The sequence below is a fragment of the Kogia breviceps genome, chromosome 15 (assembly GCF_026419965.1).
Source record: "Kogia breviceps isolate mKogBre1 chromosome 15, mKogBre1 haplotype 1, whole genome shotgun sequence".
Taxonomy (NCBI): Eukaryota; Metazoa; Chordata; class Mammalia; order Artiodactyla; family Physeteridae; genus Kogia; species Kogia breviceps.
Genome location: NC_081324.1, coordinates 56,830,961 through 56,854,638, shown reverse-complemented (window position 1 = coordinate 56,854,638; position 23,678 = coordinate 56,830,961).

Genomic DNA, 23,678 nt, shown 5'->3' with positions numbered 1-23,678 from the left:
GCAGGGAACCCAGCCATGCTGTGCCGGACTTCTGACCTACAGAACTGTGAACCGAAAAAACGAGTGCGCTTCTAAGGCACTAAGTGTGTGGTAATTAGTTATACAGCATGTACAGGAGTGTGAATGGGGAAGGGGCCATGGAGACCTTTGAGTTGCAGACTGGCGGAGGACAGGTGGGTTGAGGTGGTGGGCAGGCGAGGCTGGGGGAGAGCCATGCAGGTCTGGTGGTGGTGGCAGGGGTCCTCAGGTAGGCAGTGAGTCCAGGGAGGCAGGTGGAGGGCATACAAGTCCCTTGGGACTTCTGCCCTTTTGGAATTAGAGTCATAAATTGGGTTTTAGATCAGATCTACTGTTATTAGTTCAGTGAACCTAGAGAATCACTGTACCCATCTAGACCTCAGGTTTTTAATTTTTAAAATAAATAGATGGACTAATAGGGATTCTTGAGTCCCTTTCAGCAAGAACATGCTTTAGTCAGAGACTACCATCATTGCCCTACACTGACCTTCCCGCCTCTAATCTCTCTTTCAATTTATCTTACATATCTGATCACATCACCCCCTTGTAGAAAAGCTTAAAGGTTTAAACTCATTTGGATACCATCCAAAAATCCTCCATGAACTGACATCCTGTGGCATCTTAATGTCATAGACCAGTACTCACCCTCCAAGTACTCCACGTTCTAGACCATCTGGACATTTCACTATTCTCAAATATAATTCCAGGTTTCCTGCTTTCCTGCTTCACTCGTAGTTCTTTTGGGATGAAATATTTCTTTGAGCATGGCGATCAAACTTAGCTAATTCATTAAGATGTAGCTTACGGTACTTTTTGAGTTATTATCTTAGAGATTCCCCAGTTATCTTCATTCACAAGAATTTTGTTTGGATTAATGTCAACTTAGTTTCAGTTGTATGCAAAATCTTTTGGAATACTATTTTTATCAGATTTTAAAATAAAAGTTTTGCTAATATTATAAAATGGAAAAAAAAATGAAGCTTAGGGAATTCCCTGGTGATCCAGTGGTTAGGACTCTGCTGTTTCACTGCAAAGGCGAGGGTGCAATCCCTGGTCGGAGAACTAAGATTCCATGCAGTGTGGCAAAAAAAAAAAAAAAAAAAAAGAAAGAAAGAAAAAGAAAGATGCAGCTTAAATGATACCTTTTCCAAGAAGCATTTCCTCATCCCTCCAACTGGTAATAATCTCCACCTTCTCTGAACCATAATTGTAATGATTCTCCAAATCTGACTTGATTCATAACCTTTTTTTTGTAGCATTCATCTTTTATGAGAGTATTTAATAGTAAATATGTGTATGTGTTTATGTACAGTGCATATGTATATCTTCATATCTGATCATCTCTATTGTTTATAAATTACTCGAGGACTGGAAACTTATTTACCTGATGTCTACATTTTCAGCAGTATTTGGCAACAGGGCTTTGCTCAGCAAAGTGTTGAATTGAGAAATACTAATCTTTTGTCCCCTTGTTGTGTTGCCTCTGCTCTGATATTCTGCCTGTTATAATGAATTTGAAGGGCATTTTGTGAAAATCTTTCCCAAATGACTTGAATTTCTTTTCTCTAAAAAAATAAAATTATATATATACCCATGTAAATATGTATACATATATATTAATATATATGTATCATTTAGAATTCAGCTTCTACCTTTTTAAAGATATTTTAGATAATAGAAATCTTCGGCTTATTAGCATTGTTCAAAGACAGACTCTATTTATTCTAAATTTACTTCTCTCCCTCCTTAAATTAGCAGGACCCATAATCCCAGCATCCTCCTGTCCCAAACATCACGATAATGGAAGTTTTAATTGCGTCCCTCTGTCTCCACCTCTGCACACTTTCATGCAGGCCTTCTCATTCTGCTCACAGGGTGAGCCTTCTTCCCACATGACCGTTTCCTTTTCCTTTTTCTGGTCCTTTTCTAGTTCCATCTATAGCTTGCTTGAGAGTTGACACAGGTGTAATTTTTTTTTACAATGTACTCGTTCACATTATGAAACCACCTTGTTGCCCAGGGGTCAGTGGAGTCATTCAGTAAGAGCTTGTTGAGCATTCTGTAAGAATGACAAGATATTGAGTAAACATTTCAGAGAGAAACAAAAATGCCTAGTTTTCAGGAGATCCAGCCCGTCCATCCATAACTTCTCCATATGATACACCAATAAACAGCTTGAAAGCTGGCAACACAGCTGTCTGTTGTGGATGCCAAGGAAACAGATGGCGGTGATTCAGGAAGAATGCTCTCCATCACTTGGCATTAGGCTCGCTTGATTATGTACCAAAAATGGAGAAGGAATTGACAGGAACCAGGGTGACTAAAGCAGGCTTTGCTGCCGCCACTTTTCAGCTGGAATATTTTAAACACATATCGATGATGAACTTTTTGGGCTCACTCGACTTTCTCCCAGGTTCTCAAAGGACTTTCCTAGGAAAAAATTGCCCTAGTGATGGATGGAAAAACTGAGGTCTCAAAGGCAATATGGCTGAAGATGACTGGCTCTAGATCAAATACTGAATCATTTCTAAGATCATCCCTGTAGAAGCTGAGCTTTCTGTATCCTTCTTCCTTTTTCAAACTTTCTTGAAGACAACCATACCACCAGGCTGATGCATAACATCATATGTTCCCTCTGTACTTGTATCAATGTTCTGGTTTTTTTTTTAAAAGAAAGAAACTATGCAGAATGGTAAAGCAGTAGATCTAACAGATGTTGAGAGAGGGAGGCTCGTTCTTTAGGGTCTAAGAATCTGTCTGTGATATAGCTCCCAGACTATTTCAATGCATCCGAGTAAATCAGCTATCTCCTCGACTAGCAGAAGAAGGCAGGTGATATTACAGGGATGAGAATCCATAGTGAAATACCTGCTTGCAGCCCCAGGGTTTTCTGCATCTTAATACCTCCTATGTGGGATGTCATGTGTATCTAAAATTGACCCTTGAGCCTTATAACTGGAGAACTGAGGGCAAAATGCACTTTCAGTTTGCTTGGTTTTGTATCCTTCGGTTCATAATCTGTCATGACTCTTAATGATAATGAAAATAGCAGGGCTAAGTTATTCCCATTAATTCTGGAACAGTTTTAAATAAGGAAGGAAGAATAGAAGGATGTGCTTGTTTTTTAAATTTTTATACAATTTTTAAAATTTACTTTCCATTTACAGTTATCACAAGATATTCGCTGTATTCCCTGTGCTGTACAATACATCCTTGAGCCCATCTTACACCCAGGAGTCTGTGCCTCCCTCCCCCACCCCTATACTTCCTCTCTCCCATCTCTCCACTGAGAACCACTAGTTTGTTCTCTATATCTGTGAGTCTGCTGCTTTTCTGTTACATTCACTAGTTTGTTGTATTTTTTAGATTTCACATATAAGTGGTATCATACAGTATTTCTCTTTCTCTGACTTTTTACTTAGCATAATGCCCTCCAAGTCCATCCATGTTGCTGCAAATGGCAACATTTTGTTATTTTTTATGGCTGAGTAGTCCATCGTCTACATATACCACAGCTTCTTTAACCATTCATCTGTCTACAGACACTTAGGTTGTTTCCATGTCTCGGCTATTGTAAATAATGCTGCTATGAACATTGCAGTGCATGTATCTTTTCAAATTAATTTTTGTTTTTTTTCAGATATATACCCAGGATTGGAATTGCTGGGTCCTAGGGTAATTCTTTTTTAGTTCTTGTGAGAAACCTCCATACTGTTTTCCACACTGGGTGTACCAAGTTACATTCCCACCAACAGTGTATGAGGTTTCCCTTTTCTCCATACCCTCTCCAGCATTTGTTATCTGTAGACTGGGTGTGCTTGTTTTTCATTGTTATCTCTCAGTGCCCAAACCCAGCCTTCTATACTCTTCTCTGTGATGCTAAGGCCTGGCCTCTGCAAACTCTGTTTCCCAGACATCCTTGGTAGTTGACTCAAGTCCTACCGACAGAAGGGACATTGGAAAGTGTCAGGAATGGAGAATGGGCTTCCCTCCCGGTTTTTCTCGTTCCTGTCAGCATCACTCGAGCAGTGGCAGTTGACTCTGGCAGCCAGTTGGTTTCAGCATCACCAGAAACAGCCTCATTTGTCCCCTCAGAAGTGCTGGTATATATACCTTTTTATAGTCTCGGCAAAGGTAAGCGTGGAGCCTGGGCTCCGGGCTCCGGGCTCCAAAGTTCTTGAAATCCCACCTGCTACTTGTTACCCAACCCTCTCTAACACCACAGAACCAATACTGTATATGTAAGAGCCACATCCCTGCAGGAATCCTGACTGCGAGTGTGGCAAAAGGACAGATTAACTTGGAGTAGGATTTCACAGGGAAGTTCAACAGGCTGATTTTAGCTCAACATAAGGGAAGCTTGACTTTCCAACTGTGGGACTTGTCCTTTAATGGGTGGAAAGAGCTCTCTGTTGCTGGAAGCATTCAGCAGGAACTAGATGACTTCTGTCAGAAGTGCTGCAGCAAAAACAATTTGAGATGCTTTGCCCGTAAGATTGGCAAAGACTTAAAATATTAGTAATCGAAACAGTGCAGAGATTAACAGGCACACACTGCCTGCTTAAAGGGGGATTTGGCAATCTATATTCAATTCCCATTTCATTCTAGAAAGGGGGACAGGAAATAAACGTGATATGAATATATCGCATGTCAGGGATATTAGTGACAAGGACTCATAAGAAAGACAAGCGTGGAGAGGGCCATGGAGTGTGGAGGTAGCCATTTTAAGTGGGGTGGGTGAGGAAGGCCATTCTGGAGCAGCTGCATTTGAGCGGATGTGAATAGCAGACCAGGTGGGATTCTGGGGGAGGAATATTTCAGGGAGAAGAAAGGGCAAGAGTTCTGGGGAAGAAAGGGAAGACCTTCCTCAAGGGAGTTCAGGAAGTGAGGGAAGAAAAGGAGGAAGTAACGTCACAGAGGTGTTAGCGACCAGGTTGTGTGGGGAATCGTGGACTAGGATGAGAACATTCTATTTTTTCTGAGTGCTATCAGAAGGCACTGGACCATTTTTTTAGCAAAGAAGATCCACAATCTGACATTCTCTATGAAAGTCTTAAAAATTTGTTCAATCTTTGACCTAAAAACTCCACTTTTAAGCATTTACCAGGAAAAAATGTCTAAGGATGTATGTATAACCATGACTGTTCACTAAGAGCTGCTAACCTTTTGGAGCCCTTACTGGATACCAAGAACTTTACACATATTAACTCATTTCACCTTCATAACTTTTCCATGAGAGCTGTATTATCTCTGTTTTACAGACAGGAAAGCTGAGGCGCAGAGAGGTTAAGTGTCTTGCCCAAGCTATTAAATAGCAGAGACTGGATTTTTAATCCAGGAAGCCCGGTTCCAGAGTCCACACTTTTAATCACTTGGCTATAAAGGAAAATAGGGTCACATTACAACACCAGTGAGAAAAGGCAGGTTCCCTAACTGTGTGTAATTCTTTCATTATAAAAAGTATAAGGACATCTTTAGAATTACATACACATGTAACAAGGTGTGGATGCTGAGCATTTCTTTTATTCCCAGGATTCTCTCTTTTACTTGGGAACAGACCCTGGGGTTTCCATCCCCCACTTTACCTTGCAGCTCTAAGCAGGGGTGCATTCCAAACAGAACGCCCCACTGGTACTCTTGATCTTCCAGCCCCAGAAGTGGGTCTATGACCCTGACCCTGTACTTGCCCTTTCCAGGACTGTCCACCACTCAGCTTTCCTGTCTGAGCTGATTCATCCAGGGAAGAGCATCTGGCCCCCGCTGGCTGATAGAACTCTCTCTCCTAGAAACTGAAACTGAAAGCCACCCCACAGCCTGCTAGTCATTGGAATCGAGTCACATTCATGGTGGCCCCTAGAGATTCCATATTCTCTGGCTGCCAGCCCTTTTCTGTGGGTGCCTACTTCCCTGAAGCCTGGCAGCTCAGCATCTCCTTTGATTCTCTGAATGATGCCGGCACCTGACTAGTTAGGTCCGTCCTGGGTTTTGTTTATATCAGCAAGGATGTGGCTGCTCCTTGCAAACGAAAGACCTTTATCTAATATTGTCCGGAAGGAAGCATAGCAAAATTGTAACAGTGAGTGAAGAAATTTTGTGTGACTTTGTCTTCTTTACAAATGGCAAATACTCAAATGTGAGGTTAAAAATGCTTAGATTGATTTTGCTGCCTATTTATTCCACGTGTGACATAAAGCTCTCTGAGGTCCACTCATAGCCAATAGTGCCTAGAGCACCCACAACCGAGACTTAAGTAAAGAGACTACGGCAGATGGCATGAAAAGATATTGATGAGGATGATACATGAGTCACAGAAACGTCTGACGGTGAGATTAAAACTTGGAAAGTTTCAGACCAGAAGGTAGAACAGATAGTGGAGGCTGGAGGTGGGTGTAGGAAGAGGACTCATGACAAATCATATTTTGAAATCCCGGTGTTGCCATTTGCGCTATGACTGCTGTAATGAGCACTCACGGAACTTTGTGATTTTCTTACCTAAAACATGTTATTAAAACCAGTCACCTTTCATGATTTCTGTTGTTGGAGATGCAGCGAGTTTGCTGTACTTTTACCCATGTTGGAACAACATTTTTCTCTAGGGCGCCCAGATTTTAAAGGGTTTTCATACCAACAAAGCAGACAGACCTATAATGTAAATTGGTTATGAATAAAAGAAATGTTAGCTTATGGAAATCAATGAGCAAAAATACGTATTTCTGTCATTTCTAAGCAGTGGCTTATTGTGGTTAACTGCTATTTAGTTAGGCCTTCAGGAAAATCCTAAAATCCATTCACTGCCTTCATTCCCGCTAAGTTTCCCCAGCTTTCTTGAATCAATTTCATGAACAGTGGCTGAATGATCACTCTGTGTCAGGCATGGCACCAGGCAGAGGGGACACAGAGCTATGAAACACTTGGTCTCTGCCCCAGAAGCAGCCCACTGGGGCAGGAGAGACATGGCAGAAAAACTTCAATGCATGCCCTAAAATTTAAATACCCAAACATAGAACGCTATAACAGTCATAATTGTATTTATTGATTTTTAAAATTTTTATTGAAATATAGTTGATTTACAATGTTGTGTTGGTTTCAGGTGTACAGCAAAGTGATTCAGTTATACATATATATATAAATATCTATATTCTTTTTAAAAATTCTCTTCCATTATAGGTTATTACAAGATACTGATTATAGTTCCCTGTGCTATACAGTAGGTCCTTGTTGGTTATCTATTTTATATATAGTAGTGTGTATATCTAAATTCCAACCCCCCTAATTTATCCCTCTCCTTTTTTTTTTTTTTATGACACTCAGGCCCTGTGCCTACCACTTTATGTATTACAGTGATCTTTTGTAGTAGGTGCTGTTATTACCATCCTCATTTTACTGATAAGGAAATTGGGCTCAGAGAGTTAAGTAAGTTGCCCAAGGTTACAACATTCAGACATGGTAGACTCAGCATTGTACATGTGCACACGTGGCTACACACCACACACACACACACACACACACACACAGAGGATGTCCTAGAACTCCAGAGCTGTGGTTCTAACCACTGCTTATAATTCTTCCCAATGTACAGCTTGTTAAGAGGATATTAAGTCTATTTGAAGGGATGGGAAGTCAGGATCTGTTATGGACTGAATGTTTGTGTCCCCTGCAAATTCCTGTGTTGAAATTTTAACCCCCAGTGGGATGGTATTTGGAGATGAGACCTTTGGGAGGCAGTTACATTGAGATGAGGTCATGAGGGTATGGCCCTCATGATGGAGTCATGTCCTTTTAAGGAGAAACATCAGAGAACTTACTGTGTCCAGTTAAGGACACACTAAGAAGGCAGCCATCTGGCAAGCTTCTCACCGGAAACTGACCATGCTGGCATCTTGATCTAGGACTTCTAGCCTTTAGAACATTGCTTAATCACCCAGTCTCAGTATTTTGTTATGGCAGCCTAGCAGCCTAAGGTAGGATCACTTTCTCAAAAGAGATGCTAGAGCACAGATGTTCCCTCCTGGGCTTGGAGCTCTTACCTAGATGACTAGACAACTCTAAAGGGTGCAGGAGCTTTATTGGGGAGTGTCCTTGCTATCAACATGGATAGGGGGGCTCGGGAAGCAGGACTGGGCAGAGGAAGAGGCTAAGCTGAGATGTGGTTGCACCAAAGTCTTCAGTTGATCCTTTGTGGAGCTACCGATAAGGTGAGGGAGGGGGGACCTTTACACTCCTGCATAGGCCAGTCCTTGGTGGCTGCCCATGGGAGGGACCTCAATGGAGGTAGCTCCTGTGGGCCAGTCCCAGGAAGGATAACAGCTGAGTGCTGGGTAGGCAGCTTTCTTGGTCCTAACATCAGTCCTAGAGCAGGTGTCAGCTGTGTTTGTCAAGATGGTCAGAAGCTGGAGGAATGAGGCTCATCATATCCTGGAGGGGGCTTGCATGGGACACCATGGCATCCACTACACCTCTGTTCTCCATCTTCCAGGCATCCTATGTTCCCATGTCTTAAGATCCAAATACAACCTCAAGTGGTTATCTGTGTGCGCTTTCATGAGTGATAGGAACACTCAAGTTTTAGAGTAAAATCTAAGGTAACCTAAGTGTTTAAATACTCACAGACACTAGTGCTGATTTAAGTCTCATAATTTTACCATGGATGCTTCAGCTTCAACTTTCAGGAGGATAAAGAAGATTGGATTCTCTACACAATTTTACATTGGCAGACTACCACTATCATAGTAAGAACAATCTGTTACTTCTAAAATTCTGGTGAGGCTGATCCCTATAAACTCAAGGCAGGATTTCAGGACTTTACATAATAAGTGCTGAAGAAGTAGTGCCAATGTTCATTCATTTATACTACTGTACAAGCTACATCTCTGCCTTTTTTGCTTTTTGATACTGTGATGTATTTTCCTGACATTTAGCATGGCAGAAGCATTCTGTGGCCAACTTTTCTGACATCATTGGAATTCATGTTGATAATACTTGGAGAGAGTTTTTTACACCCTCCCCCTCTTTTTTTTTTTTTTTTTTTTGGACCAGAGTCATTCAAAAAACATCCCTAGCACTTAGAAATGTGATATTCTTATTTTAGATGTTGAATTAGAATTTAAATTCTAGATTCTAGTCTCAAAAGAAATGCACTTGAAAGAAAACCCACTAAAGAACAATACAAAAACCAAAGTTCAATAAAAAATTTTGATAACCTTATAGCAATGCTGAAGTTTGAAGCAGAGGCAATACAGAGACAGGTGTGCAGAATGTTCAGGAATGTCCTTCCAGATTGATGCATCTGTGTGGGGTCAGCATAGAGTCAGAGGAGGGGCAGCCTGTGTACATGGCTTGGTTGAGCCATCAGGAAGTGGCCTAGAACTTACCTACATTGCATATCAATACATGTCTCCTGTTAAGACTTTTAGTGGGTCTTCTCTTGCCAGGGGCATCAGAGTTCAAGTTCACATTTGAAGGTCTTGGTCATCATGGTTTAGAATCTGAAAATGGGGACATTCAGGCTTGTTTCTGCTTATTAGTTGGCTAGACTCACTATATCGAAACATACAGAGTCTGGAAGGGATAGAAGCACCTCAATCTAATGAATTTAAAATGAGAAACAAAACTGCCAGGTCGATTAGGAAGTCAGGTTGACTTATCCCTGCATGCTATTCATTATAGGAGAATATACCATTATAAACTAACATTGTTCTGATTGGGGATTGATGTCAGTATCCAGCCTGATAGCTGTCAATTCCTTAGGTTTATACCTAACAAAGAGCCTCAGGATTAGGATCTATGTCAGCCAGTCAGTGTTGGTGGTGTCAAAGCATGAAGGCCAGGTCTTGCTATTTGACTCATCTTATTTAGTCTCCATTTGAAACATGCTTCTTCTTTCCAAATATTTTGCAAAACAGATTAGAAGGCAGCTGATACAGAGATCGCCTCTTCTTGCTTTTTGAACTGTTGTTCTAAAACTGTCTCAAAAAACAAACAAACAAAAAAGAGTCATCAATAAAACATATGCAATCTATAGTATAATAGATTATATTTAATAGAGAATAATAAATGATGTGACCTCAGTACATTAGCTGTAGGAAGAAGTTTATTTGTTTGACATCTCTTTATAATATGAAATGAAATGATGGCTAAAGAGTCTGAAATGGTCATTTGGGCATCTCTAAACCGTAAAAGAAACTATGACATAATATCATTATGTAATAACTTGATAATGATAATCATGGTAATTAGTAGAAAGTGATCTTAAAACAAGATATGTAATGCTAGTGTGTAGTTATAGGAAGGCTCATGGGGTGATTTTACATGATGTCTGACACACGATGCCTAGCCATGTGCCAGGCTCACATGAGGTGCTCGTTAAATGCCCCAATGAACTAAATGAATAAATTAAGGATGCTGTTGCTCAAGGCTACGCACCAGTCCTACTGGGATTTTCAGTCCAGAATGGGAATGCCTTGGCTCACATTGTCCCCTTGGGATCTAAGGACTTTCTTGGATTTTCATCTTTTCCTGCATCCAGGACAGTGTCAGAGGCTAGGAGCATGTGGGAAGGTAGACATAGTGAACTGCCCTGTAGATGAAGCATCTGACTAAAGTGCTGATCTGGCACAAATCTTCCGCCCAAGCGATGTCAGAAATATCACAAGAACAGAAGGGCAAGTTCTTCCTGTTGCCAAATTTGTTTTTTATTTTCTGCATGTTAAAAAGGAAAACCCACATAACCAAGAGCACTCATTCTTTTGACAGGAAGTGATTAGGAAGGAAGGGGTTTGTGTCTGGGAACAAAGTTTCTTTAAATCCTAAGGAGGGCCATGATATATGCAAATTTTAGCATTATCCTTAGAACTGGCACAAGAGACACCTGCCTTGAATCTTGGCTTTAGATGACCCTACTCTGACTCACCATCGGGTACAACCCTCCCCATGGGGTGAGGAGTCCACAGGGCCAAGGGTTGTTTCCATCCATAGTCTTTGTTCCCTCCCTTCTATACTACACTATGGGTACCCAAGAACCTGGTGTTTCCTGCTCTGACAGTCCCAAGCTCACTTGCTCACTTCCCAGGTCTGCATAATATCTACCTGGGATCCATCCTCTTAAGGGATTTAATACCGTGGCACGTATGTTTAGACCTGAGTGGTGGCAGTTTGCAGGGATGGGGACCTAGAAAGTATGTGCCAGCGGGGTGTCCCAAGCTGTCTGCAAAACCTCTTACCCTGTAGAAGACCTTGTGTAGGGCAGTCGGTGTAAGATAACAGCAAAGTGGGAGGAGCAGCTTGGCTGTCTGTTGACTGGATCTCCTAATGCTGCCATATTCCTGAGTGGGACTCTTGGAATTTAGGACATGGCCTTCCAGTCACTATGAAGGTATTATTTTTCATGATAAGAGGATAGAACATATTTTATGTAACCATTTGATAGCTTGATGTATAACTTTTAAATATTTAGATATGTGGGATACAGGCCCCCATATACCCTTTTTCAGACCTCAAAAACTTTAGTGCTGGGGCTAGAAATATAGACCCAAACTATTATATGAATTTGAAGATTTTTTTTAACATCTTTATTGGAGTATAATTGCTTTATAATGGTGTGTTAGTTTATGCTTTATAACAAAGTGAATCAGTTATACATATACATATGTTACCATATCTCTTCCCTCTTGCGTCTCCCTCCCTCCCACCCTTCCTATCCCACCCCTCTAGGTGGTCATAAAGCACTGAGCTGATCTCCCTGTGCTATGTGGCTACTTCCCACTAGCTGTCTATTTTACGTTTGGTAGTATATATATGTCCATGCCACTCTCTCACTTTGTCACAGCTTACCCTACCCCCTCCCCATATCCTCAAGTCCATTCTCTAGTAGGTCTGTGTCTTTATTCCCATCTCACCCCAAGGTTCTTCATGACCTTTTAACTTTTATTTTTATTTTTTTTCTTAGACTCCATATATATGTGTTAGCATACGGTATTTGTTTTTCTCCTTCTGACTTACTTCACTCTGTATGACAGACTCTAGGTCCATCCACCTAACTACAAATAACTCAATTTCATTTCTTTTTATGGCTGATTAATATTCCATTGTATATATTGCCACATCCACTTTATCCATTCATCTGTTGATGGACTCTTAAGTTGCTTCCATGTCCTGGCTATTGTAAATAGAGCTGCAATGAACGTTTTGGTACATGACACTTTTTGAATTATGGTTTTCTCAGGGTATATGCCCAGTAGTGGGATTGCTGGGTCGTATGGTAGTTCTATTCGTAGTTTTTAAAGGAACCTCCATACTGTTCTCCATAGTGGCTGTATCAATTTACATTCCCACCAACAGTGCAAGAGTGTTCCCTTTACTCCACACCATCTCCAGCATTTATTGTTTCTAGATTTTTTGATGATGGCCATTCTGACCGGTGTGAGATGATATCTCATTGTAGTTTTGATTTGCATTTCTCTAGTGATTAATGATGTTGAGCATTATTTCATGTGTTTGTTGGCAATCTGTATATCTTCTTTGGAGAAATGTCTATTTAGGTCTTCTGCCCATTTTTGGATTGGGTTATTTGTTTTTTTATTATTGAGCTGCATGAGTGGGTTGTAAGTTTTGGATATTAATCCTTTGTCAGTTGCTTCATTTGCAAATATTTTCTCCCGTTATGAGGGTTGTCTTTTTGTCTTATTTATGGTTTCATTTGCTGTGCGAAGCTTTTAAGTTTCATTAGGTCCCATTTGTTTATTTTTGTTTTTATTTCCGTTTCTCTAGGAGGTGGGTCAAAAGACCCACCTTTGACCCCTGGTCAAAGACTGAGGTCCACAGAACAGGATGTCTTGCTGAAATTTTCAGGAAACTGTGGTAATAGGCAAAGACCATCCATACTGGAACAAACAGAGAGCCTTTTAATTTATTTAGAGCTTGCTATAGAAAGGAAGTCAGCCACTGTCACTTGCATTTGGCAGGCAGGGACTCAAAGACAGGCAGAAGAGTGGGAAAACCCTATGGTGGAAAAAAGGAAGGCCCAGGTGTGTTCTCATTATGTAACGGAGAACAACAAACCTGACTCCATATTGGATCTATTTCTCTAGCTCTAAACTTTGTGGTCTGTTGCCTGTGCTTAGTCATGCTGGCTCTGCACCTTTTGTAAAAGAATGTTGCCTGTAGCCTGAAATATACATGGTAGCCCATTCTCAAGGTTCTGATCTTTAAAGGTATAACACTTTTCCATAAAAAGTTGCAGAACAGAGAATAGCATTTGTCTTGTTGGTGGTCTATAGGCACATTGTGACTAGACCTTCATGGACAGCTGCAAGAACAAAGGATTCCTGTACCAAGAAGTCGGCAACAACCAGCCACACCCCCTCCCCTTTTAGTATAAAAGAAGCCTGATTCTAAATCAGGCAAGATGGTTCTTTGAGCCACTAGTCCACCATCTTCTCAGTCTGCTGGCTTTCTGAATAAAGTTGCTATTCTTTGCCCCAAAAACTCATCTCTCGATTTAGTGGCCAGTCATGCAGTGAGCAGTGCAAGCTTGGACTCAATAACAGTTGGAGGTTGTTGGCTGGGGGAGCTGAAGGTGCACTAACTAGAAGTGCGCCTCTTCTGAGATTGGTTTGAGGTGTGTAGTTGTCTTTCTCTGGTTGGTTCTGAGTTGGAAGCAGGGACAAAAAATAGGGAAGCTGGCAGTCTTTGATAAAGTACTGATTGTCTGGGCCTATAGCTGCAGGTTGTGGGTCTGAGTTCTTTTGTCATGTATGGCCCGGTCACTGTCCATTTGTGTATTCAGTCTCTTACAGTCATGTACAGAACTCTGAAATATTGTTTTATTTTTCTTCGTATGCTATTGAGGTACATTTTCAGTGTCATAATTAAATAGATGACCACAACGACAAATTTATTTGCTTCACATAGATAACAAAGTATGTAAAACATTTTAGCTAAAAGTTTACTCAGAAAAGACAAAAACTCTAACCCGAAAAGATACACATACCCCAATGTCCCAATGTTCATAGCAGCACTATTTACAGTAGCCAAGACATGGAAGTAACCTAAATGTCTATCGACAGATGAATTGGTAAAGAAGATGTGGCATCTATCTATCTATCTATCTTTCTATCTATCTATATATAATGAAATGTTAACTTAGCCATAAAAAGAATGAAATAATGTAATTTGCAGCAACATGGATGGAACTAGAGATTATCACACTAGGTGAAGAAAATCAGACAAAGACAAATATCATATGATATCACTTATATGTGGAATCTAAAAAAATGATACAAATGAGCGTATTTACAAAACAGAAACAGACTCAGACATTGAAAACAAACTTATGGTTATAGAAGGGAAAAGGAGGAGGGATTAAATTAGAAGTGTGGGATTAACAGATATACACTACTTATATAAAATAGATAAACAACAAGGTCCTACTGTATAGCACAGGGAACTATATTCAATATCTTGTAATAACCAATAATGGAAAAGAATCTGAAAAAGAATATGTATATATGTATATGTATAACTGAATTACTTTGCTGTACATGTGAAACTAACACAACATTATCAATTATACCTCAATAAAAAATTTTAAAAAGAGTGGGAAAAAAATTAATACAATAAAAGAAACCCAAACAAATATTTAGCCAGAAAATAATGATCTCAAAGAAGTTCTTAAAGGAAAATCCATTTTTATCTCCCTAAAATATCCTAGGACATCTTCTCTTCAATGTCACAGCCATTTCTCCTTGAGGCTGTTTTTAAAATGAATAAGTGGTTTTTACCAGGTGTGAACTGCCTATTTACAGAGAGGAGGATGACCTATTTTAGACGTTTGCATCCCTGACAAATGTTATACTGTGTGAGTAAGAAGCAAGGAAACCTAGAAGGCTCAAACTAAAGAAACCTTTGGAAACTTCACTTCTTCCCTGAAGCCAGTAAATGGAATTTTTAAACTGTATGAGATCTTAGCACCCTCAGTATTCTGGCTGACAGTGAGTAGCCTCTTAAGCTCAGTGCCAGAAGTCTGCTTACTGGAGTGAGAGTGCCTTGAGGAACACACTGCACCACTTCAGTTGTTACTTTCAGCAATCTCTGCCCTCCTTCCTCCGCCTATTGCCAAAGTCTTTCACACACACCTCTGACACCTCCATTTTCATTTAAATTTCCCGAGGATAATGCACCTCAAGCTTTTTTTTTCTCCCTTGAGTTTGACATAGAAAAAGATATCTTGTTCAAAGCCTACGATGAATGACTGCTAGTTTTAGATTTAGATTTCAAGCCCTTGAATGATTCAGAACTCATTGCATCTTAAAAAAAAAAAAAGTTTTCTCATGTGAAGGTGCATTTTAAGCCCTAAACAAGCACAAGACTTGATTAGTTTTGAAATCAGCTGAGTTTTATATTTGACTTGGAAAGATGCTTCTTATCAAAGAAATATGGGAGTTTGAAACCCAAGGAGAGCAATGTGGTGTTCATATCATATTTACATATGATTATGCACTTTCAAAAATCCCTAACCATGTATAATTGGAAACACAGCGACCTCTTTACCAAAGAGAGGTACCACAGTTATTGCGTTCAGCTGCAGGTTCTACGACCTCTATGTCTTAAGCTGATGGCACATAGCTTCTAATGATTTGTTTGCATGTGTTAAATAAAAAGTTTATCGCTGCAAACAATTCAATATAATGTTCGACAGAGAAAGAAGATCAGTGCAATCGAAAAAGTTAAAAACTCCCACTTAATTTATGTGTGAAAAAACATGATCTCCGGTATTGGCTTTAAAATGCCACAGCAAAGAAAATGGGGGAAGATATAGGAAAAGATTGTCAAAATGTTGGTGATTGTTGAATTGAGTGATAAACTGTTCATTATATGATTTCTTCTACTTTTGTTTATGTTTAAAAATCTTCACATTGAAGGTCAAAAGAATCCTCTTACAATGAAAAGGGGGAGAATGGAAAACAACAAACAGGGGTAACTGCTCTATCTAATATCACATTAAACAAAATTAGAAAGCACTTCCTGGCCTGGCAAAGAAAGGAGACTTCATCTTTTGACTAGGGAGTCAAGTGCCTGGCTCTTCTTGGTTTTGAAATCAGGGAGGATCTGTCTTGTGCATTACCCTCTATGGTCACCTGAGATGAATGATCTAGAAGATGTCTGTTTTGGGGGCTGTGTTTTTAGTGACTCATTTTCTGTTGACATGGGTTCAGAGTCTAGACATTGCTTTAGGGTGAGGGGAGCAGAATACGTGACCCCAGAATGTGCCGCTTTGGCATGTGGATTATTCTGAGATGAAGATCAAAGCCCTACAGACTCAAGAAGAGGTTTTTAACCTCCCTCTTAACTGCCTAAAAGAATTTAGATAGAGGGCCTGTACCAGGGGAGAGCTAATACCCAAGTAACTTTTTATATCAGAAAAACTTACCTGCATGGCCTAGCAAACATTTGTCTACCAAACATTTGCTCTTATCTTCCTGATTTGTCTTCCTTCCCTTTGAGACCCCAGACCCCTAGCCCCTTCTCCTTAGCTCAGACTGGTATATAAGCTTCAATTACCTGGCTGCTGGGAGCCGTTCGTGTCTTTCTGGGGCTCCCATACATTTGAAAGTAGATTTGTTTTTCTCCTGTTCATCTGTCTTATACCAATTTAATTATTTGACCCACCAAAGAACCTAGAAGGGAAGAAAGGAAAAGTTTTTTCCCCTACAAGGGATTTAGCAAACACATAGGATTGGTGGCCAAGCGTGGGGTCTCTTGGGTAGTATGATTCCATTAAAAATTAAGTATGCTTTGATCTGCTTCTACTTTTGCACTCCACAGGCTAGTAGCAAGGTACAGTATCTTGTCAGGTGGCTCTAGAGCCAGCCCAAGAAGAGTTCACTGGCTTCTCTCTCAAACACTGCCTCAGAAAGTTCATTCAAAAAATGGCCTGGAGTGAGAAGGCACATTTAATCTGCTTCTTGTCATGTTTCCCCATTTGTCCCCAAAACGTCTTTTATAGCTGTTCTCTGCCTCCCCAATATGAAGGGAGAAGTTTTCTTTGTTGACTCAGTATTGCTATGAAAATGATGTCACCTGAACCACCCGCGGGTGTAAGATGTGACACCATTGATTTAGGTTCTTGTGCAAGCTCCCAGTCTTGTGGTCTGATAACAAATAGTTATACAGAACAGCAGCAGTCTGTGATCCACACTCTATGGACCTCTGCTGTAATGTGTTCCTAATTCTGATTTTGGCTAATTGTTTCCACTTAGTGCCTTTTAACTTCTTTCTTTTGCATTTCCTATAAACTAGAAGTTGAGTGTAAGGCAGCATTCTCCAATAGAAGTGTAATGAGAGCCCCAAATGAGAGCCACATTTGTGATTTTAAATTTCCTGGTTGCCACATTAAATATGTGAAAAGAAAAAGGGGAAATTAATTTTTATAATCTATTTTATTTAACTGAATAGAGCTCAAATATAATCATTTAAATATGTAATCAGTATAATAATTATTGATGAGCTACTTTACTTTCTTTTTATTTTTATTCTATCTTTGAAATCCAGTGTGTATTTTATGCTTATACATCTCAGTTTGGAGTGGTCACATCTGAAGAGCTCAATGGGTACGTGTGGCTGATAGCCGCCATACTGGACAGGGCAGGACTAAGGTCTGATTGCATTCAGAATGAACGTTTTCAGAAGCAATTATCCATAGCTAGTGCTGGGCACCTCACATCACATCAGATGGTGAATAACATCAGCTTAGCTCACCATCAAAGTTAATAAGAAGTATCATTTTCTTTTCTTATCAAAGAACTGCTTCCTGTCTAAGCAACCTTTTAGATAGGATAGAATCCCATGTGCCAACTAGATATACATGGTTAGGAAAACATTTTAATTGGTTACAACAGTCTTCTAGTGGGGAAAGAGAAGAAATCAAAGAGGACTGTCTTCGATGATACAGACTCCTCTACAAGCATTAATACGTTTGAGGAACTTTAAAAAATGATGACATGAGATAGAGTAGTTCAAACATTCATGTCCCATGATTGTCTCATTATAGGTGTCTGTTGTACACACTTAATGTAAAATAATGAGCTGCTATTCAGCAGACAGTAGCGTCCACCCTAACAATGTTAGCAAGGTACAAGGTTCCAGCAAGAACAGATGCTAATTCTGTTGGTCTTATGTTGTGAAGACTGTAGCAGTTTCCTCAGTACTGTATAAGAGGAAAAAAACAAAACTTGTAATCTAATAGCTTTAAAGATTATTCCAATAAAAGTGATGGGTAAGTTGCATATTGCCTTTAAAAATACATTTGACTCTTTTTCTTTCAATGTATACACTCATCATTTAATGATATAATAAGCAGTTTGGTAGCAGTTTTGTCAATAAATTCTGTATCAGACATTTATCATGGGGCTGAATCAGAGGTAACGAAATTCCTGCATAGAGTTGCTTGCCATTACAGCTGACAAAGGACTAAATGGAATTGAGCGCTTCCCATTTCTTGAGCCTGTTCTGACTGTGATGGGCTTACAGGTCTCCATCAGGGCTGCCTTTCTTCTGGGTGTCCATGCCCCTGAGTGGGATGTGCAGAACATCATCAGAGCCTCTGACCAACTGTCTTTCCTCAGCAAAAGGAGGAAGGAAGACCAAGAAGAGGCAGCGTGGGAGAAGGCGGGCTCCCTGCTTACCTAGGCACTAGCTTCCTGCATCATTTCTCCTGGACCTCTAGAGATCAGGCCATGTTTTGGGACCCTGAAAAAAAGGTATTAATACATTTCCCTTTAAAATAATCGGTGCATTTATTGGATTTACATAGGCCCACTTTTTCAAAGAGTTCAGCATTCAAAATGTACTATCTTTGGAGCTAGTTGAGCTCTCTGAGGGCTGCTGAGAATTTTACCGAGAGCCTCACAAGTAAAAGGCAAGGAGCTGTCTGCCTTTGTTGAGTTTCCTGTCTATAAAGAGGGAATTGGAATAACATTGTTAAAACATTTAAAATTCCTCAGCTACAATTGCATACCTGATCATAAAAAATATTATTTTGCCTTCTTTCCAGTGTTTTGAGAGTAGCTTCAGTTTAATGGCATAAATCACCACCAATGGGATAAGGGAGTGAAATCTTTGCTTAGATTGAGTGTGTGATTCAGGTTTACAGCTTCTGCCGTAAAGCCTTATAGGGCCCTCTCTGCAGGTCATTTCTCTTTTCCCCAGCATAGAGCATCTGTTGCTAAGGCAAATGAAAATCAATTGGAACTAAAAACAGAGATTGGGTTTTCATAATCCTATATCATAAATGAGCTTATGACTGTGTGAACATTGCTCTGAGCAGTTTGGGATGCCATTATGTATCCTCTAAATTAGCAGAGTGCTTTTCTTCCAGGGGCTAAAATGCTTTGTGTGTATAACCTGGCTTTATGTTGCAGAATGGAGGGAGCAGAACTGCCCTAGAATGGAAACAGAACAAGCATGCACCCCTTCTTTCTGTTGAGGTTAGTAGTGTGAAGTGCACAGAGAGGCAGTGCATTGCAGTTGGGAGGGGCAGAGGCTTGATCCCAAAGGCCCAGCTGACCCTCCACTCAGTCTGGGTGAGCATAACCCTCAAGGAGTGACAGTTCCAGTCTCGGTAAAAATGAGGGTAAGAATCCCTTTTTCGTAGAAATGTAAGGAGGAGACAATGAAATGAGATACCACTTCATCTCCCTCTACTCAATACCCTTCCAATGCACCTGCTCATTAATGCCTGATTTGCGGTCAGATCCAAAGCCTGATTTCTCCCTGCTTTCAGCCCACTGAGGAGACCCACTGGAGAGGACTTGAAAGCTCACATTTTGATGCCTCTATCAATTCATGCTTTCATGCTCTCCAAACCAAGTTGGGACCCCTGGACTGCCCAGCAAACCTTCTGTTTTTCTAATCAGTTCTCTCCTTTCTCTGCTCATGCTACTTAAAAAAAAAAAAAAAATCTAATTTTTTTCAAGCCCACTATGCTATGAATGAATCTCAATTCTCAGCAAATGAATTTGATTCATACTGTGCTGAGGAAAGAGAGAAAAGGGGAAGGGAACAGTATAATGGGGAGTTTTGCAACTTTCTACAGCCCTGGGCTTAAGCTTAAATTTATCTCCACTTCCACTCGTCCTCTGCCCTTCTTTGTTCTCACGGTGGGATAATGAGCCGCCCTGTTCAAGCCTAATCTTCCCTCTTTTGTTCTGAATTCCATCCACTTTCACCTCCTTAGGACCTAGTCTGTTAATAGTCCACTCTCCTCATTCTATATCATTTCCCTTTTTATGGCATCTTTGCTGTGACATTTAATTACATTCAATATTTCCATCTTAACAAAGAAACCCTCTCTAGATCTGTGTTCTAGGTGGACATGGCTGGAAGTCTGTGTTCTTCCCTTCCCTTCACCATCAAGCTTCTCAGGAGAACCATGTTTCCTGCTTTACTTTTATTCACTCCTCAACCCACTGTAATCTGGCTACTAATCTACAGCCTTCATGGAAAGTATTTTTGCCAAGATCGTCTATGATGATCTTGTTTTAAACCTCAGTACTCACTTCCAGGTCTTTATCTTGTTTAACTTCCTTGAAACATGTGTCTTCATAAGCATTCCTTCCTATTTAAAGTACTCTATCCCTCCGCTTTCGATATTTCACATTCTCTTTGGTTTTCCTTCCACTTCTTTGCCTACCCCTTCTCAACATCCTTTGCCAGTTCCTCTGCCTGGTTATATTCCTATAATGTGGTATTCCTTAGGCTTCTCTCCCGGGATCTTGTCACCTCTCAATTCCACACCATCTTCCTGGGTGATGCAACAACTTCCAAAGTTTCATTTATGAATAATGGAGCCTGAAGCTGTGACTCATGGAATCCCGAGCCTCGACAGACTTATGCTCAGTGGGTAACTTCCCGTAGATGTCTCCTCAGCCTTTCAAGCTCAATGTGTTTATATAGAAAACTTTCATCTTTTCCCAAACAGTTTTCTTTTCATTTTTATCTTATCTCAGTGAGGGTCCCCTCCTTTCACTCAGTTGCCAAAACCAAAAAACTGGGTGTCACCTCAGGGTCTTTCCTTTCCTCCAGAGTATATGCACCATCAACATATCAAGCCAGCCTCCGGGTCCTAGAGTTTTCACCTCTTCATATCTCTCACTGATTCTGCTATTCCTCATCTCTCACTGAGATTTGCTACCACACCTGCCTCTGACCTGCTTTCCCCACCTGGGGCCTGGCCACTCTCCAGTCCATCCCCATTTTGGCCCTCACAGCAATCTGCAACCCAAACACCAATCTGAACGTTTCACTCCCTTGTTTAAAATTCTTTAATTATTCTGTATTTCTTTATTGATCTATTCATAATCTTGCCTCTGCTTCACTTTGTGAATTAATGTTTTTATTCCCTCCTAAATTCTGTGATTCAGACAAACTGAACAATGGAATAGCCTATAAACACATCAGGCTGACTGGCACATACTTTTGCATATGCATCTTTCTTCCAGGAGGATCTTTCCCTTTTCCCTCCCAAATTCATCTCACTAATTCTCACTCACTCACCAGGTGTCAGTTTCTATTTGACCTCCTCTAAGAAGGCTTCACTGGCCCTTTCTCTCTCACCCCCACTGAGTAGTTATCCCCCATGTGGCCTCTTGCAATGGCTGCTATAAATCTGTTGTTTGATAACTGATAGCTCTTATTATTATTGCTGTTGTTGTTATTATTGCTATTATTATTATCATCAGACCTAGACCTACAGCTAAGGCTTTTGAATTTCAAGTCCATATTATTTTTGTAATAGTTCTATATCATTGCTATGCTTACCTATCCTCTTCTCATGAAAAGCCTTAGTTGCTATGAATGATCATTATTGGCTTTAAGAGGTTCCTAATTATGTAGACTTTTTTAATGCCCCAAGTCCTGAGCATCGATCTTAGGTCTGCAGGGAGAGCACAAAGACATTACCTTTGCAATATAAACACTGGTCAGAACGAGTTAATATCCACCTTTACCGTTGCTCCTTGGAAACTGAAGATGCATGTTCTTCTGGCCCTAACAGTGGTGTCGGTGTCATAATCTAGGGAAACCCCATGAGTGGAGGAAATTCCTCTTCTATGATTGCAAGAAATGCTATGTGAAGGGGAAGGGGAAAGCCAAAGCTAAGTCAGAGACCACCCGACTCAAACCCTACAAACGATTGGAATTGCCCTGGCTTCTTCTAAGACTTAATAGTCAGAAAAAATAAAGGATTCAACAAAATAGGTGCTGTGAGTTGGCTCCCATATTCAAGTGACCTTGATTTATATGGAATGGTTTTTTTCCTCTATTTTTAAGGTCAAATACTCATAGATGCTAATTTTTACCTAAAAAGTGTACCCTTTGCTTGTGAGAAGAATGCAAAAGTCTTCCTTTGATTAACACTACTTAATAATCTTTTCAAGTTGGCAGAACTGTAAATATTCAAATGAGAGAAGTCATTGTGCTTTAGTACCATGTACACCATTTGTTCTGGATAATGAGCACAAATATAAAAACCTAATTATTGCTGCTGTTTTACACTCCATGGAGTGTTGACAGCACATAAGGCACCTTATAGAGTGTAGGAAAAATACAGCCTCTGACCTGAACAAAGATTCATAGTCTATAAAAAGAATTGATTTTTAATTGATCACCAGTACGTCCTTATATTTGCTAAACTCACTTTAAGGAATAATTCTTGGCATTATTCTTAGTAATATTGGTAACAATGAATAAATAGAATAGTTGTATGGTTTCAGATTAGTCTTTTTTTTTTTTTTTTTTTTTTTTTTTTTTTTTTTTTTTGCGGTATGCGGGCCTCTCACTGTTGTGGCCTCTCCCGTTGCGGAGCACAGGCTCCGGACGCGCAGGCCCAGCGGCCATGGCTCACGGGCTTAGCTGCTCCGCGGCATGTGGGATCTTCCCGGACCGGGGCACGAACCCGTGACCCCTGCATCGGCAGGCGGATTCTCAACCACTGCGCCACCAGGGAAGCCCTCAGATTAGTCTTAAGTGTTAAAACATTCACACACATAGGTGCTATTTGTAAAGCATATTTTAATCATTTGTTTTGTACAGCGATCTTTGTGACTGATTTGATGTTAGGAAATATGGTGTTTTGAACTGCTGCCAAAGCAATGTTCCATCTGGCGCTGTAAGATGCACTGGTATGTCTGATCCTTTACTAGGTTCTAGTGTTGCAGAAATAACTGTACCAACAGTCTCTATCCCCCACCTATCATAAAGTGTGCAAGTTATCCATGTATAATAACAGAACCATGGGCAAGGTCAGAGGAAGCTCTGACCTTGGGTGAGCAGCTGTCAGAGAACAGGTAGTCCCATTGAAGCAAGTGACTTAGGAGGATGAAAAGGTATCCACCAGTCAGACAGCAAAAAAAGTGGGTGGAGACTAGATCATGGAACACATCATTAACAAAGTTACCTAATAATGTATTATTCAAATTGGGGAACTTAAAAAAAACTTTTTTTAATATTTAGTTTTAATTTATTTTTGGCTGCGTCAGGTCTTAGTTGTGGCATGCGGAATCTTTCGTTGCGATGCACAGGCTTCTCTCTAGTTGTGGTGCGTGGGCTCCAGAGTGTGCAGCCTCTGTAGTTAAAGTATGCAGGCTCAGTAGTTGTGGCACACAGGC